This window comes from Bombina bombina, chromosome 5 (genome assembly GCF_027579735.1).
Source record: "Bombina bombina isolate aBomBom1 chromosome 5, aBomBom1.pri, whole genome shotgun sequence".
Lineage (NCBI taxonomy): Eukaryota > Metazoa > Chordata > Amphibia > Anura > Bombinatoridae > Bombina > Bombina bombina.
The window spans coordinates 1,128,579,245-1,128,595,707 of record NC_069503.1 but is presented as its reverse complement, the minus strand read 5'-3'; positions in this window follow the sequence as shown (position 1 = coordinate 1,128,595,707).

The following is a 16,463-nucleotide window of genomic DNA, read 5'->3' as shown; positions in this document are numbered from 1 at the left end:
GCTGACTGCATGGAGATTGAACGCCTAGTTTTGTCTAGACAAGGTTTTTCTGATAAGGTTAATGACACTTTGATCAAGGTGCGTAAGCCAGTTACTCGCAAAATTTACCATAATGTTTGGCGCATATACCTTTTCTTCTATAAGGTACGACGAGTCCACAGATTCATCCTTTACTTGTGGGATATTATCCTCCTAACAGGAAGTGGCAAAGAGCACCACAGCAGAGCTGTCTATATAGCTCCTCCCTTAGCTCCACCCCCCAGTCATTCTCTTTGCCTACTCTAAGTACTAGGAAGGGTAAAGTGAAAGAGGTGATAAAATATTAGTTTTTAATTTCTTCAAGCAAGAGTTTTTTGTTTTAAATGGTACCGGTGTGTACTATTTACTCTCATGCAGCAGATGGATGAATACTTCTGCCTGGAGGATGATGATCTTAACATTTGTAACTAAGATCCAGTGCTGTTCCCAAAGAGGCTATGGGGTACAAGAAACTTCAGTGTGAGGAACGTTTTCATGCTATATAGCAGTGAGGTATGTTTAGTCATTTTTTCTGGAGAGACTGTGTATTTCAGAAAGGCTGACAGTATCCCCATGAGGGTAAGGGTAAGCAGTAATCCTAAGAGCTATAGAAAGGCATTACTAAGCTTGCATAAGGGGCTAATTACAAAAATGGTTGACACTGAGTTTTGAATGTTTGTGGGCAAACGTTTTATGAACTGGGAGTGCTGTTAACGTTTTGTGGGCAATAACGTTTTTTGGGCAACTTTATTGAGGGTACACTTGGCTTATTTTTTGGGTCTCAGAACCCACATGGCTAGTTTAAAACCGCTCTGGTGCGGTTCTTTGAGGCTGTAGAGACATCAAGTGAGATGGGCGGGGCCTATTTTCGCGCCTCAGATGCACAGTTGTTTTCACTCAGCAAGCTCCAACTCCTGAAGGCCCTTGTGAATGTTTTGGGCCAAATCGAAGCTTTAACCCCATATTTACTATCCCTGAGGGCAGGTAGGCCCTGGGGGTGTTTTTTTCCGGATTTAGGCCTGATTTCAATCCGGTTTGCACATTAAGGGGTTAAATGTTAAAATTTCCTTGTGGAGCAAACTTAACTACACATATTGAGTCTGCTTGCAAAAATTTGGAAAAAATTGGTGCATTTTAAAGCAATTTTGCAGAACGTGTATGCTTTTTTTTTCTCTTAAAGGCGCAGTACCGTTTTTTAAGATTATTTTTTTCACTAAATAAAGTGTTTTCATGCTTGTTTGTAGTCATTACTAGCCTGTTCAACATGTCTGACATTGAAGAAAGTCATTGTTTAATATGTTTAGAAGCCATTGTGGAACCCCCACTTAGAATGTGTCCCTCATGCACTGAAAGGTCAATAAATTGCAAAGAACATATTTTAGCAACTAAAAGTATGTCGCAGGATGATTCTCAGTCAGAAGGGAATCAGGTTATGCCATCTAATTCTCCCCAAGTGTCACAACCGTTAACGCTCGCACAAGCGACGCCAAGTACTTCTAGTGCGTCTAATTCTTTCACCCTGCAAGATATAGCCGCAGTTATGGATACTACCCTCACAGAGGTTTTATCTAAGCTGCCTTGGTTGCAGGGGAAGCGCAGTAGGTCTGGTGTGAGAACAAATGCTGAGCCCTCTGACGCTTTATTAGCCATATCCGATGTACCCTCACAATGTTCTGTGTTGGGGGTGAGGGAGAGATTTCTGATTCAGGAAAGATGTTCCCTTAGACACTCAGATATGACGGCTAATAAATTTAAACTAGAACACCTCCGCTTATTGCTCAGGGAGGTTTTAGCGACTCTGGATGATTGTGACCCTATTGTAGTTCCAGAGAAATTGTGTAAAATGGACAGATTTCTAGAGGTTCCTACCTACACTGATGTTTTTCCGGTCCCTAAGAGGATTTCGGACATTGTTACTAAGGAGTGGGATAGACCAGGTATTCCGTTCTCTCCCCCTCCTACTTTTAAGAAAATGTTTCCCATATCAGACACCATGCGGGACTCGTGGCAGACGGTCCCTAAGGTGGAGGGAGCTATTTCTACCCTGGCTAAGCGTACAACTATACCTATTGAGGACAGTTGTGCTTTCAAAGATCCTATGGATAGAAAATTAGAGGCTCTCCTAAAGAAAATATTTGTTCATCAGGGTTTTCTTCTCCAACCTATAGCGTGCATTGTTCCTGTAACTACTGCAGCTGCTTTTTGGTTCGAGGCTCTGGAGGAGGCTCTTCAGGTTGAGACCCCATTAGATGATATTCTGGATAGAATTAGGGCTCTCAAGCTAGCTAATTCTTTCATTACAGATGCCGCTTTTCAACTGGCTAAATTAGCGGCAAAGAATTCAGGTTTTGCCATTTTAGCGCGTAGAGCGTTATGGCTTAAGTCCTGGTCTGCTGATGTGTCATCAAAATCTAAGCTTTTAGCCATCCCTTTCAAGGGTAAGACCCTATTCGGGCCTGAACTAAAAGAGATCATTTCAGACATCACTGGAGGGAAAGGACATGCCCTTCCTCAGGATAAGACAAATAAGATGAGGACCAACCAAAATGATTTTCATTCCTTTCAAAACTTCAAAGGTGGTCGCTCTACCTCTTCCCCTGCTGCAAAGCAAGAGGGGAATTTTGCTCAATCCAAGTCAGTCTGGAGACCTAATCAGACTTGGAACAAGGGTAAACAGGCCAAGAAGCCCGCTGCTGCCACCAAGACAGCATGAAGGGGTAGCCCCCGATCCGGGACTGGATCTAGTATGGGGCAGACTTTCTCTCTTTGCTCAGGCTTGGGCAAGAGACGTTCAGGACTCCTGGGCTTTAGAAATCGTAACCCAGTGGTATCTTCTAGATTTCAAAGATTCTCCTCCAAGGGGGAGATTCCATCTTTCTCGATTGTCTATAAAACCAGGCAAAAAGAGATGCGTTCTTACGCTGTGTAGAAGACCTATATACCATGCGAGTGATCTGCCCAGTTCCGAAAACAGAATAGGGGCAGGGGTTCTACTCCAATCTGTTTGTGGTTCCCAAAAAAGAGGGAACCTTCAGACCAATTTTAGATCTCAAGATCCTAAACAAATTCCTCAGAGTCCCATCCTTCAAGATGGAGACCATTCGGAATATTTTTCCAATGATCCAGGAGGGTCAATATATGACCGCCGTGGACTTAAAGGATACATATCTACACATCCCTATCCACAAAGATCATCACCAGTTCCTCAGGTTCGCCTTTATGGACAAGCATTACCAGTTTGTGGCTCTTCCCTTCGGGTTGGCCACAGCTCCCAGAATTTTCACAAGAGTTCCATTCCTGGGAACTCTGATAGATTCAGTGGACATGAAAATGTTTCTGACGGAGGTCAGGAAATCAAAGATTTTAACCATCTGCCGAGCTCTTCATTCCATTCCTCGGCCGTCAGTGGCTCAGTGTATGGAGGTAAACGGACTAATGGTAGCGGCAATGGACATAGTTCCGTTTGCTCGCTTGCATCTCAGACCACTGCAACTATGCATGCTCAAGCAGTGGAATGGGGATTATGCAGATTTATCTCCTCAGATAAATCTGGATCAAGAGACCAGAGACTCTCTTCTTTGGTGGTTGTCACAGGATCATCTGCCCCAGGGAATGTGTTTCCGCAGGCCAGCATGGGTCATAGTGATGACGGACGCCAGCCTATTGGGCTGGGGTGCAGTCTGGAATTCCCTGAAAGCGCAGGGTTTGTGGACTCAGGAGGAGGCTCTCCTCCCGATAAATATTCTAGAACTGAGAGCGATATTCAACACGCTTCTGGCGTGGCCTCAGCTGGCTTCAGCCAGATTTATAAGATTCCAGTCGGACAATATCACGACTGTAGCATATATCAATCATCAGGGGGGAACAAAGAGTTCTCTAGCGATGATAGAGGTTACCAAAATAATTTGATGGGCAGAGACTCACTCTTGCCATCTATCAGCAATCTATATCCCAGGAGTGGAGAACTGGGAAGCGGATTTTCTAAGTTGCCAGACTTTTCATCCGGGGGAGTGGGAACTCCATCCGGAGGTGTTTGCACAATTGATTCAGCAATAGGGCACACCAGAATTGGATCTGATGGTGTCTCGTCAGAACGCCAAACTTAATTGTTACGGGTCCAGATCAAGGGATCCTCAGGCAGTACTGATAGATGCTCTAGCAGTACCCTGGTCGTTCAACCTGGCTTATGTGTTTCCACCATTTACTCTCCTTCCTCGTTTGATTGCCAGAATCAAACAGGAGAGAGCTTTGGTGATCTTGATAGCACCTGCGTGGCCACGCAGGACTTGGTATGCAGACCTGGTGGACATAATTTTGGGTATATAGGAGCGCCAATGGCTAAGGTATACAACAGGTTATTTGTCTACACCACTATATGTTCTAGATGTTACTCAGGACAACAAACTTCAATGAGATAATTCAAATGTAAATATGATCCACATAAAAAAGATTGTTTGATAGATCGTATGAAAAAAAATTTAATTCACATATATTAAAACATCAGACAAAAGGGGAAATAACAATGTTAAAAACAATTAAAACTCCCAATATATCTATCAATATGATTCAAATGAACCATTAACTACCAATACACCTTCCGTATTAGATGTACCTCAGTGTAATGAATACACTTACCCCAATGCACATGCACTCAGAAATACAGAATTATAAATAATTATAAATATAAATTCTATCGAGGTTATAATATATTGAGTTGTTAACACAAGCGATGTTAAGCTAGGTTACTATCATTGATGATCACAAGTGCATAATAGAAATAAGATACATAAAAAAGAACATATAAAAAGAACAAGGAAAAAATTCTGATTGGATCAATACCGGTATGTCCACAAATTCATGATAAAAATGTGACAAAATGTGATAAATTGGTGATGAAAAACTTCCACTAATATCAAAAATTAAAAATAATAAAAACACAAAAAGGTGAAAAAGATTGATGAAAAAATGATGAAAAAAAATGATAGTGATAGCAATCAAATTAATGAAAAACAATATTAAGCCAAATCTTAGTGAAGGGTATAAAACCAAAATACATATATACACAATTTATAATAAATTAATATGACTGATATGACAATGTTACCGTGTACTATAGCAGTGGTGTTTACTAGTCTAGTTAAACAACAGCTGAAAATACCCGAAAAACAATATTAAGCTAAATCCTAGTGAAGGGTATAAAACCAAAAATACATATATGTCCACAATTCCTAATATGTTGATACGACCGATGTAACAGTATTTCGGTGTGTTATAGCAGTGCTAATTACTAGTCTAGTTGGACATCAGCTGATAAACCCAAAATATAAAAATATCCAAGTGAAATTAATGTCCCAATTAATGATAATCCATTGATTAATCTGAAAATATCCTCATCCTTTGTATTGTGCAGAATTCGATCCAGTATCCCTAGTCCGTTGTGAGACAGAGACCTATGGAAAAAGAGAGTGCACTAAACAAGAAACCTTTGGGATATAGTCTATTGGTAAATAGACTTACCCAAATGCCGTTGTCCTGGGGGTATATGAGCCTCACAAATCTTACTTTCTGTCGTCTACGCGTTTTGTTCCTGAAAAGAGGGCCTTTTTCAAGACATATCGAGGCTCACATACTACTAACCTTAAATACCAGAGGTTAGTGGGAGTTGTTTTTGAAAAGAGCGCCAAACCAACTCAGATGGAATCGGATTGCCCGCCGCCGCCAGCCGCACTTCCGTTTTGCAAACCGGATGTCCGGTACTTCCGGTTTCTTCATTTCCGGTTCTTACGGAACCATTTTTTCTGTGGGCAAGTGAGGGCAAGCGGTAAAACCGATCTAATAGTCTGATTCAGAAATATAAATCTAAATTATGGAACCGCTTGATTGAAAGTTTATTTGGGCAATTTGTTAGTTCCAAATCGAGATTAATTATACTTTCAAAGATTTCATATATAGGAAATTTATAGAACTTTGTCATTTATATCCTAATCACAATAACAAGGTTCTATTTTTATGTTAGCGATGTTTCTTATAAAAAATAAATGAAGAATGATAATATAAGAATATATGTGAATGGTTGGACCATATGATTGGGATAGATCATAATTTTACAATTCCCTAGGACCATATAATTAAGGATAAATCTGGATTTTCTGATTCCCTAAAATATGAATATTTGGTTAGATATCACAAAAATTAGAATAATCATGTGATGTTTTTGTGATATCTAACCAAATATTCATATTTTAGGGAATCAGAAAATCCAGATTTATCCTTAATTATATGGTCCTAGGGAATTGTAAAATTATGATCTATCCCAATCATATGGTCCAACCATTCACATATATTCTTATATTATCATTCTTCATTTATTTTTTATAAGAAAATACATTTTTATATGAGAGATTTTTTATATGAGAGATGCTTTTCGGAAAAAGTTCTTAGAGAAGCAAAAGCTCTGAAAAGAGGTTTTTTAGTGTAATGTAACATTTTCTTCTGTATAAATTGATCTGTTGTTTCAATATGTTATGTTGCCATAATATGTAAGTCCTGGAGTATATGAGCCTAAAATCTAGAGGATACACAAAATTGAAGAGTAAACTTGTCATATATATTGTTAATATATACCCAATTGTTAACAAACATCGCTAACATAAAAATAGAACCTTGTTATTGTGATTAGGATATAAATGACAAAGTTCTATAAATTTCCTATATATGAAATCTTTGAAAGTATAATTAATCTCGATTTGGAACTAACAAATTGTCCAAATAAACTTTCAATCAAGCGGTTCCATAATTTAGATTTATATTTCTGAATCAGATTATTAGATCGGTTTTACCGCTTGCCCTCACTTGCTCACGGAAAAAATGTTTTCCGTAAGAACCGGAAATTTAGAAACCGAAAGTGTGGCTGGCGGCGGCGCGCAATCCGATTCCATCTGACTTGGTTTGGCGCTCTTTTCAAAAACAACTCCCACTAACCTCTGGTATTTAAGGTTAGTAGTATGTGAGCCTCGATATGTCTTGAAAAAGGCCCTCTTTTCAGGGCCGAAACGCGTAGACGACAGAAAGTAAGATTTGTGAGGCTCATATACCCCCAGGACAACGGCATTTGGGTAAGTATTTACCAATAGACTATATCCCAAAGGTTTTTTGTTTAGTGCACTTTCTTTTTCCATAGGTCTCTGTCTCACAACGGACTAGGATACTGGATCGAATTCTGCACAATACAAAGGATGAGGATATTTTCGGATTAATCTATGGATTATCATTAATTGGGACATTAATTTGACTTTTCATTTATTTTGGGACATTTATTTATTTATTGCAATTTGGGAATTTCACTTGGATATTTTTATATTTTGGGTTTATCAGCTGATGTCCAACTAGACTAGTAATTAGCACTACTATAACACACCGAAATACTGTTATATCGGTCGTATCAACATATTAGGAATTGTGGACATATATGTATTTTTGGTTTTATACCCTTCACTAGGATTTAGCTTAATATTGTTTTTCGGGTATTTTCAGCTGTTGTTTAACTAGACTAGTAAACACCACCGCTATAGTACACGGTAACATTGTCATATCAGTCATATTAATTTATTATAAATTGTGTATATATGTATTTTGGTTTTATACCCTTCACTAAGATTTGGCTTAATATTGTTTTTCATTAATTTGATTGCTATCACTATCATTTTTTTTCATCAATCTTTCTTTCATGTAATTAGCAAGAGTCCATGAGCTAGTGACGTATGGGATATACATTCCTACCAGGAGGGGCAAAGTTTCCCAAACCTTAAAATGCCTATAAATACACCCCTCACCACACCCACAATTCAGTTTTACAAACTTTGCCTCCGATGGAGGTGGTGAAGTAAGTTTGTGCTAGATTCTACGTTGATATGCGCTCCGCAGCAAGTTGGAGCCCGGTTTTCCTCTCAGCGTGCAGTGAATGTCAGAGGGATGTGAGGAGAGTATTGCCTATTTGAATGCAGTGATCTCCTTCTACGGGGTCTATTTCATAGGTTCTCTGTTATCGGTCGTAGAGATTCATCTCTTACCTCCCTTTTCAGATCGACGATATACTCTTATATATACCATTACCTCTGCTGATTCTCGTTTCAGTACTGGTTTGGCTTTCTACAAACATGTAGATGAGTGTCCTGGGGTAAGTAAATCTTATTTTCTGTGACATTCTAAGCTATGGTTGGGCACTTTGTTTATAAAGTTCTAAATATATGTATTCAAACATTTATTTGCCTTGACTTATTTTTCAGACAGTCAGTTTCATATTCGGGATAAATGCATTTGTTTCAATCATTTTTTCTTACCTTAAAAAATTTGACTTTTTCCCTGTGGGCTGTTAGGCTCGCGGGGGCAGAAAATGCTTCATTTTATTGCGTCATTCTTGGCGCAGACTTTTTTGGCGCAAAATTTTTTTTTCTGTTTCCGGCGTCATACGTGTCGCCGGAAGTTGCGTCATTGTTTGACGTTTTTTTTGCGTCAAAAATGTCAGCGTTCCGGATGTGGCGTCATTTTTGGCGCCAAAAGCATTTAGGCGCCAAATAATGTGGGCGTCTTTTTTGGCGCTAAAAAATATGGGCGTCACTTTTGTCTCCACATTATTTAAGTCACATTATTTATTGCTTCTGGTTGCTAGAAGCTTGTTCATTCATTTTTTTCCCATTCCTGAAACTGTCATTTAAGGAATTTGATCAATTTTGCTTTATATGTTGTTTTTTTCTTTTACATATTGCAAGATGTTCCACGTTGCAACTGAGTCAGAAGATACTTCAGGAAAATCACTGCCCAGTGCTGGAGCTACCAAGCTAAGTGTATCTGCTATAAACTTTTGGTATCTGTTTCTCCAGCTGTTGTTTGTATTGCATGTCATGTCAAACTTATTAATGCAGATAAAATTTCCTTTAGTACTGTTACATTACCTGTTGCTGTTCCGTCAACATCTAATTTTCAGAGTGTTACTGATAACATAAGAGATTTTATTTTTTAAATCCATTAAGAAGGCTATGTCTGTTATTTCTCCTTCTAGTATACATAAAAGTCTTTTAAAACTTCTCTTTTTTCAGATGAATTTTTAAATGAACATCATCATTCTGATACTGATAATGGTTCTTCTGGTTCAGAGGTTTCTGTCTCAGAGGTTGATGCTGATAAATCTTTGTATTTGTTCAAGATGGAATTTATTCGTTCTTTACTTAAAGAAGTATTATTTGCATTAGAAATAGAGGATTCTGGTCCTCTTGATACTAAATGTAAACGTTTAGTGTTTTATCTCCCTGATGCTATTTCTGAAGTAATTTCCAGGGAATGGAATAATTTGGGTAATTTATTTACTCCTTCTAGACGTTTAAGCAATTATATCCTGTGCCATCTGGCAGATTAGAGTTTTTTGGGACAAAAATCCCTAAGGTTATGGGGCTGTCTCTACTGTACTACTATTCCTACGGCAGATAGTGCTTCATTTAAGGATCCTTTAGATAGGAAAATTGAATCCTTTCTAAGAAAAGCTTACTTATGTTCAGGTAATCTTCTTAGACCTGCTATATTTTTAGCGGATGTTGCTGCAGCTTCAACTTTTTGGTTAGAAGCTTTAGCGCAACAAGTAACAGATCATAATTTTATAGCATTATTATTATTCTATAACATGCTAATAATTTTATTGGTGATACCATCTTTTGATATCATTAGAGTTGATGTCAGGTATATGTCTCTAGCTATTTTAGCTAGAAAAGCTTTATGGATTAAACTTGGAATGCTGACATGTCTTCTAAGTCAACTTTGCTTTCCCTTTCTTTCCAGGGTAAATAATCATTTTCGTTCCTTTCCTCACAACAAGGAACAAAAGCCTGATCCTTCATCCTCAGGAGCGGTATCAGTTTGGAAACTATTTCCAGTTTGGAATATATCCAAGCCTTAGAGAAACCATTTCCAGTTTGGAATATATCCAAGCCTTAGAGAAACCTATAGCCAGCTCCTAAGTACCTATGAAGGTGCGGCCCTTATTCCAGCTCAGCTGGTATGGGGCAGATTACGTTTTCTTCAAAGAAATTTGGATCAATTCCGTTCTCAATCTCTGGTTTCAGAACATTGTTTCAGAAAGGTACAGAATTGGCTTCAAGTTAAGGCCTCCTGCTAAGAGATTTTTTTCTTTCCTGTGTCCCAGTTAACACAACAAAGGCTCAGCATTTCTGAAATGTGTTTCAGATCTAGAGTTGGCTGGAGTATTTATGCCAGTTCCAGTTCTGGAACAGGGGCTGGGGTTTTATTTTATCTCTTCATTGTACCAAAGAAGGTCAATTCCTTCAGACCAGTTCCGGATCTATCATTATTGAATCGTTATGTTAGGATACCAACATTCAAGATGGTTACTGTAGGACTATCCTGCCTTTTGTTTAGCAAGGGCATTATATGTCTACAATAGATTTACAGGATGTGTATCTGCATATTCCGATTCATCCAGATCACTTTTAGTGTCTGAGATTCTCTTTTTAGACAAGCATTACCAGTTTTTTGGCTCTACCGTTTGGCCTAGCCTCAGTTCCAAGAATTTTTTTCAAAGGTTCTCGGTGCCCTTCTTTCTGTAATCAGAGAACAGGGTTTTGGTATTTCCTTATTTGGACGATATCTTGGTACTTGCTCAGTCTTCTCATTTTCGAAGAATCTCATACGAATCGACTTGTGTTGTTTCTTCAAGTTCATGGTTGGAGGATCAATTTACCATTCAATTCATTGATTCCTCAGACAAGGGTAACCTTTTTAGGTTTCTAGATAGATTCAGTGTCTATGACTCTGTCCTTGTCAGACAAGAGAAGTTTAACATTGATATCAGCTTGTCAAAACCTTCAGTCACAATCATTCCCTTTGGTAGCCTTATGCATGGAAATGTTGGGTCTTAGGACTGCCGCATCAGATGCGATCTCCTTTGCTCGTTTTCACATGCGACCTCTTCAGCTCTGTATGCTGAACCAATGGTGCAGGGATTACTCAAAGATATTTCAATTAATATCTTTAAACCGATTTTACGACACTCTCTGACATGGTGGACAGATCACCATCGTTTAGTTCAGGGGGCTTCTTGTTCTTCCGACCTGGACTATAATCTCAACAGATGCAAGTCTTACAGGTTGGGGAGCTGTGTGGGGGTATCTGACGGCACAAGGGGTTTGGGAATCTCAGGAGGTGAGATTTCCAATCAATATTTTGGAACTCCGTGCAATTTTCAGAGCTCTTCAGTCTTGGCCTCTTCTGAAGAGAGAGTTGTTCATTTGTTTTCAGATAGACAATGTCACAACTGTGGCATACATCAATCATCAAGGAGGGACTTACAGTCCTCTGGCTATGAAAGAAGTATCTCGAATTTTGGTTTGGGCGGAATCCAGCTCCTGTCTAATCTCTGCGGTTCATATCCCAGGTATGGACAATTGGAAAGCGGATTATCTCAGTCGCCAAACGTTGCATCCGGGCGAATGGTCTCTTCACCCAGAGGTATTTCTTCAGATTATTCAAATGTGGGAACTTCCAGAAATAGATCTGATGGCTTCTCATCTAAACAAGAAACTTCCCAGGTATCTGTCCAGATCCCGGGATCCTCAGGCGGAGGCAGTGGATGCATTATCACTTCCTTGGAAGTATCATCCTGCCTATATCTTTCCGCCTCTAGTTCTTCTTCCAAGAGTAATCTCCAAGATTCTGAAGGAATGCTCGTTTGTTCTGCTGGTAGCTCCGGCATGGCCTCACAGGTTTTGGTATGCGGATCTTGTCCGGATGGCCTCTTGCCAACCGTGGACTCTTCCGTTAAGACCAGACCTTCTGTCTCAAGGTCCTTTTTTCCATCAGGATCTGAAATCCTTAAATTTAAAGGTATGGAGATTGAACGCTTGATTCTTGGTCAAAGAGGTTTCTCTGACTCTGTGATTAATACTATGTTTCAGGCTCGTAAATCTGTATCCAGAGAGATATATTATAGAGTCTGGAAGACTTATATTTCTTGGTGTCTTTCTCATCATTTTTCTTGGCATTCTTTTAGAATACCGAGAATATTACCGTTTCTTCAGGATGGTTTAGATAAGGGTTTGTCCGCAAGTTCCTTGAAAGGACAAATCTCTGCTCTTTCTGTTCTTTTTCACAGAAAGATTGCTATTCTTCCTGATATTCATTGTTTTGTACAAGCTTTGGTTCGTATAAAGCCTGTCATTAAGTCAATTTCTCCTCCTTGGAGTTTGAATTTGGTTCTGGGGGCTCTTCAAGCTCCTCCATTTGAACCTATGCATTCATTGGACATTAAATTACTTTCTTGGAAAGTTTTGTTCCTTTTGGCCATCTCTTCTGCCAGAAGAGTTTCTGAATTATCTGCTCTTTCTTGTGAGTCTCCTTTTCTGATTTTTCATCAGGATAAGGCGGTGTTGCGAACTTCTTTTGAATTTTTACCTAAGTTGTGAATTCCAACAACATTAGTAGAGACATTGTGGTTCCTTCATTATGTCCTAATCCTAAGAATTCTAAGGAGAAATCGTTGCATTCTTTGGATATTGTTAGAGCTTTGAAATATTATGTTGAAGCTACTAAGTCTTTCCGAAAGACTTCTAGTTTATTTGTTATCTTTTCCGGTTCTAGAAAGGCCAGAAAACTTCTGCCATTTCTTTGGCATCTTGGTTGAAATCTTTAATTCATCTTGCCTATGTTGAGTCGGGTAAAACTCCGCCTCAGAGGATTACAGCTCATTCTACTAGGTCAGTTTCTACTTCCTGGGCGTTTAGGAATGAAGCTTCGGTTGATCAGATTTGCAAAGCGGCAACTTGGTCCTCTTTGCATACTTTTACCAAATTCTACCATTTTGATGTATTTTCTTCTTCTGAAGCAGTTTTTGGTAGAAAAGTACTTCAGGCAGCGGTTTCAGTTTGAATCTTCTGCTTATGTTTTTCATTAAACTGAATTTTGGGTGTGGTGAGGGGTGTATTTATAGGCATTTTAAGGTTTGGGAAACTTTGCCCCTCCTGGTAGGAATGTATATCCCATACGTCACTGGCTCATGGACTCTTGCTAATATGAAAGAAATGAATTTATCAGGTAAGTTCTTACATAAATTATGTTTTTTCACATTTTTGTGTTTTTATTATTTTTTATTTTTGATATTAGTGGAAGTTTTTCATCACCAATTTATCACATTTTGTCACATTTTTATCACAAATTTGTGGACATACCGGTATTGATCCAATCAGAATTTTTTTCCTTGTTCTTTTTATATGTTCTTTTTATGTAGCTTATTTCTATTATGCACTTGTGATCATCAATGATAGTAACCTAGCTTAACATCGCTTGTGTTAACAACTCAATATATTATAATCGATAGAATTTATATTTACAGGCAGTCCCCGGGTTACGTACAAGATAGGGACTTTAGGTTTGTTCTTAAGTTGAATTTGTATGTAAGTTGGAACAGGCACTTTTTTTAGGTGAAACTCTAGCCAAACATTTTTTTTTTGTTTTGGATAGCATAGGATAAAGTTTGTTTTGCTATCTGTGCCCCTGTTCAGAAAATTTCACATCACTTTCTGTCCTTGTGACAATTGGATTTTCAGTATTTTGGATTATCCTGGAAAGAAGGATTGTCGATAAAGCTCTATTTTCTCTGTATGTAAGTACGAGTTGTACTTAAGTCGGATGTCTGTAACCCGAGGACTGCCTGTATAATTATTTATAATTCTTTATTTCTGAGTGCATTGGGGTAAGTGTATTCATTACACTGAGGTACATCTAACACGGAAGGTGTATTGGTAGTTAATGGTTCATTTGAATCATATTGATAGATATATTGGGAGTTTTAATTGTTTTTAACTTTTTTCATTCATTGTTATTTCCCCTTTCTCTTGTAAGATGTATCGAGTCCACGGATTCATCCTTACTTGTGGGATATTCTCCTCCCCTACAGGAAGTGGCAGAGAGAGCACCCACAGCAGAGCTGCCTATATAGCTCCCCCCTTAGCTCCACCCCCCAGTCATTCTCTCTGCCTGCTTAACTGCTAGGAAGGGCAAAGAGGAGTGTGGTGACAAAAATGTTAGGTTTTTATTTTCTCAAGCAAAAGTTTGTGTACTATTTACTCTCTGGCAGAAAAGGGATGAAGATTTCTGCAAGGATGATGATCTTAGCATTTTGTAACTAAGATCCACTGCTGTTCTCACAAGGGCTGAAGATTACAGGAAAACTTCAGCTGGGGGAACAGTTTGCAGGCTAAACTGCATTAAGGTATGTTCAGTCTATTTTTTTCTAGACAGACTGTGTTATTTCTAGAAAAGGCTAGCAATATCCCCATGAGGGAAGGGTAAGCTGTATTCAGACACTTGGATAGGAATTTCAGCTTGCATGAAGGGCTCATTAGTTACTGGTGACACTGTTTGGTAAAAACGTTTTTATTTATTCAGTGAATGATGCAATTATAAAGTTTTTTTGAAGGGACTAAAGGGGTCATTGTGGCTTGTTTTTGAGTTTTCTAACCCACATGGTTAATTTAGAGACACTCTAGTGTTTGTCTGTTAGGCCTCAAAACATTGAGTGAGGTGAGAGGGGCCTATTTTCGTGCCTCAGTTGTGCAGTTTCTTTTCCTCTGAGACTTCTAACTGCTTCTGTAGAGGTTCCTGCCGTGTTTGAGGGCTGAAAAAGAAGTTTTTTTTCCCCACAAATTGTTCTGAAGGGCAGGTAGGAGCCACAGCAGAACTGTGGCAAAGTGCTGAAAGTCTTTTTTACTGGTTTTGATGTTTTTTTCAATCCGGTTTTGCCATTAAGGGGTTAATTGTTTATTTGCATAGCTGTGCAAAGTTACTAAGGCTATATGATACTACTGTAATAATTTTGTTATGTTTACTGCTTTTTTACACTGTTTTGCAGAATTTGTGCAGCTTTTTTTCTCTTAAAGGCACAGTACAGTTTTATTTCTAAGTGTTATTTACTTTGATTACAGTGTTTTCCAAGCTTGCTTGTTACATTACTAGCCTGTTTAACATGTCTGACACCAAGGAAAATCCTTGTTCAATATGTTTGGAAGCCATTGTGGTACCCCCTCTTAGAATGTGTCCCAATTGTACTGATATGTCCATAAACTATAAAGAACATATATTAGCACTTAAAAATAGAGCAATAGATGATTCTCAGTCAGAAGTAAATGAGGGTTTAGCATCTAGCTCTCCCCAAGTGTCACAACCAGTAACGCCCGCACAAGTGACACCAAGTACCTCTATTGCAGTGATTTTTAACCTTTTTTTTTTCCGTGGCACACTTTTTTACATTAAAAAATCCTGTGGCACACCACCATCCCAAAATGTTAAAAAAAAAATCACACATTGTAGCCTAATACAGCATATATATACATACACACAAACACACACATACTGTATGTATTGTGCTGTTATGCCATGCCTCCTACAAACTACCCCTGCACTGGGAGTAAAAAACAAGCAAAGTTTAAAAAATATGTCACACTGTTGTCAGTCTGCCATGGCACACCTGAGGATCTCTCACGGCACACTAGTGTGCCACGGCACACTGGTTGTAAAACACTGCTCTAGTGCGTCAAATTCATTTATTTTACAAGACATGGCCACAGTTATGAATACAACCCTCACAGAGGTTTTATCCTGACTGCCTGGTTTTCAAGGAAAGCGGGACAGCTCTGGGTTAAGGAAAAATGCTGAGCAGTCTGACCCTTTAGTAGCCGTATCTGATATGCCCTCACAATGCTCTGAGGTAGGGGTGAGGGATTTGTTATCTGAGGGAGAAATTTCTGATTCAGGAAAGACGCTTCCTCAGACAGATTCTGATATGACGGCCTTTAAATTGAACACCTCCGCTTATTGCTCAGGGAGGTATTAGCGGCTCTAGATGATTGTGACCCTATAGTGGTCCCAGAGAAATTGTGTAAGATGGATAAATACTTAGAGGTTCCTGTTTACACTGATGTTTTTTTCCAGTCCCTAAGAGGATTGTGAATATTATTGCTAAGGAGTGGGATAGACCAGGTATTCCGTTCATTCCCCCTCCTGTTTTTAAGAAAATGTTTCCCATATCTGACACCATGCGGGACTCGTGGCAGACAGTTCCTAAGGTGGATGGAGCTATTTTTACTCTGTCTAAGCGTACAACTATACCTATTGAAGTCAGTTGTGCTTTAAAAGATCCTGTGGATAAAAAATTAGAGGGTCTCCTGAAGAAAATTTTTGTTCATCAAGGTTTTCTTCTTCAACCTATTGCGTGCATTGTTCCTGCAACTACTGCAGCTGCTTTCTGGTTTGAGGCTCTAGAAGAGGCTCTTCAGATGGAGACTCCATTAGAAGAAATTTTGGACAGAATTAAGGCCCTTAAATTGGCTAATTCTTTTATTACAGATGACGCTTTTCAACTGGCTAAATTAGCGGCAAATAATTCA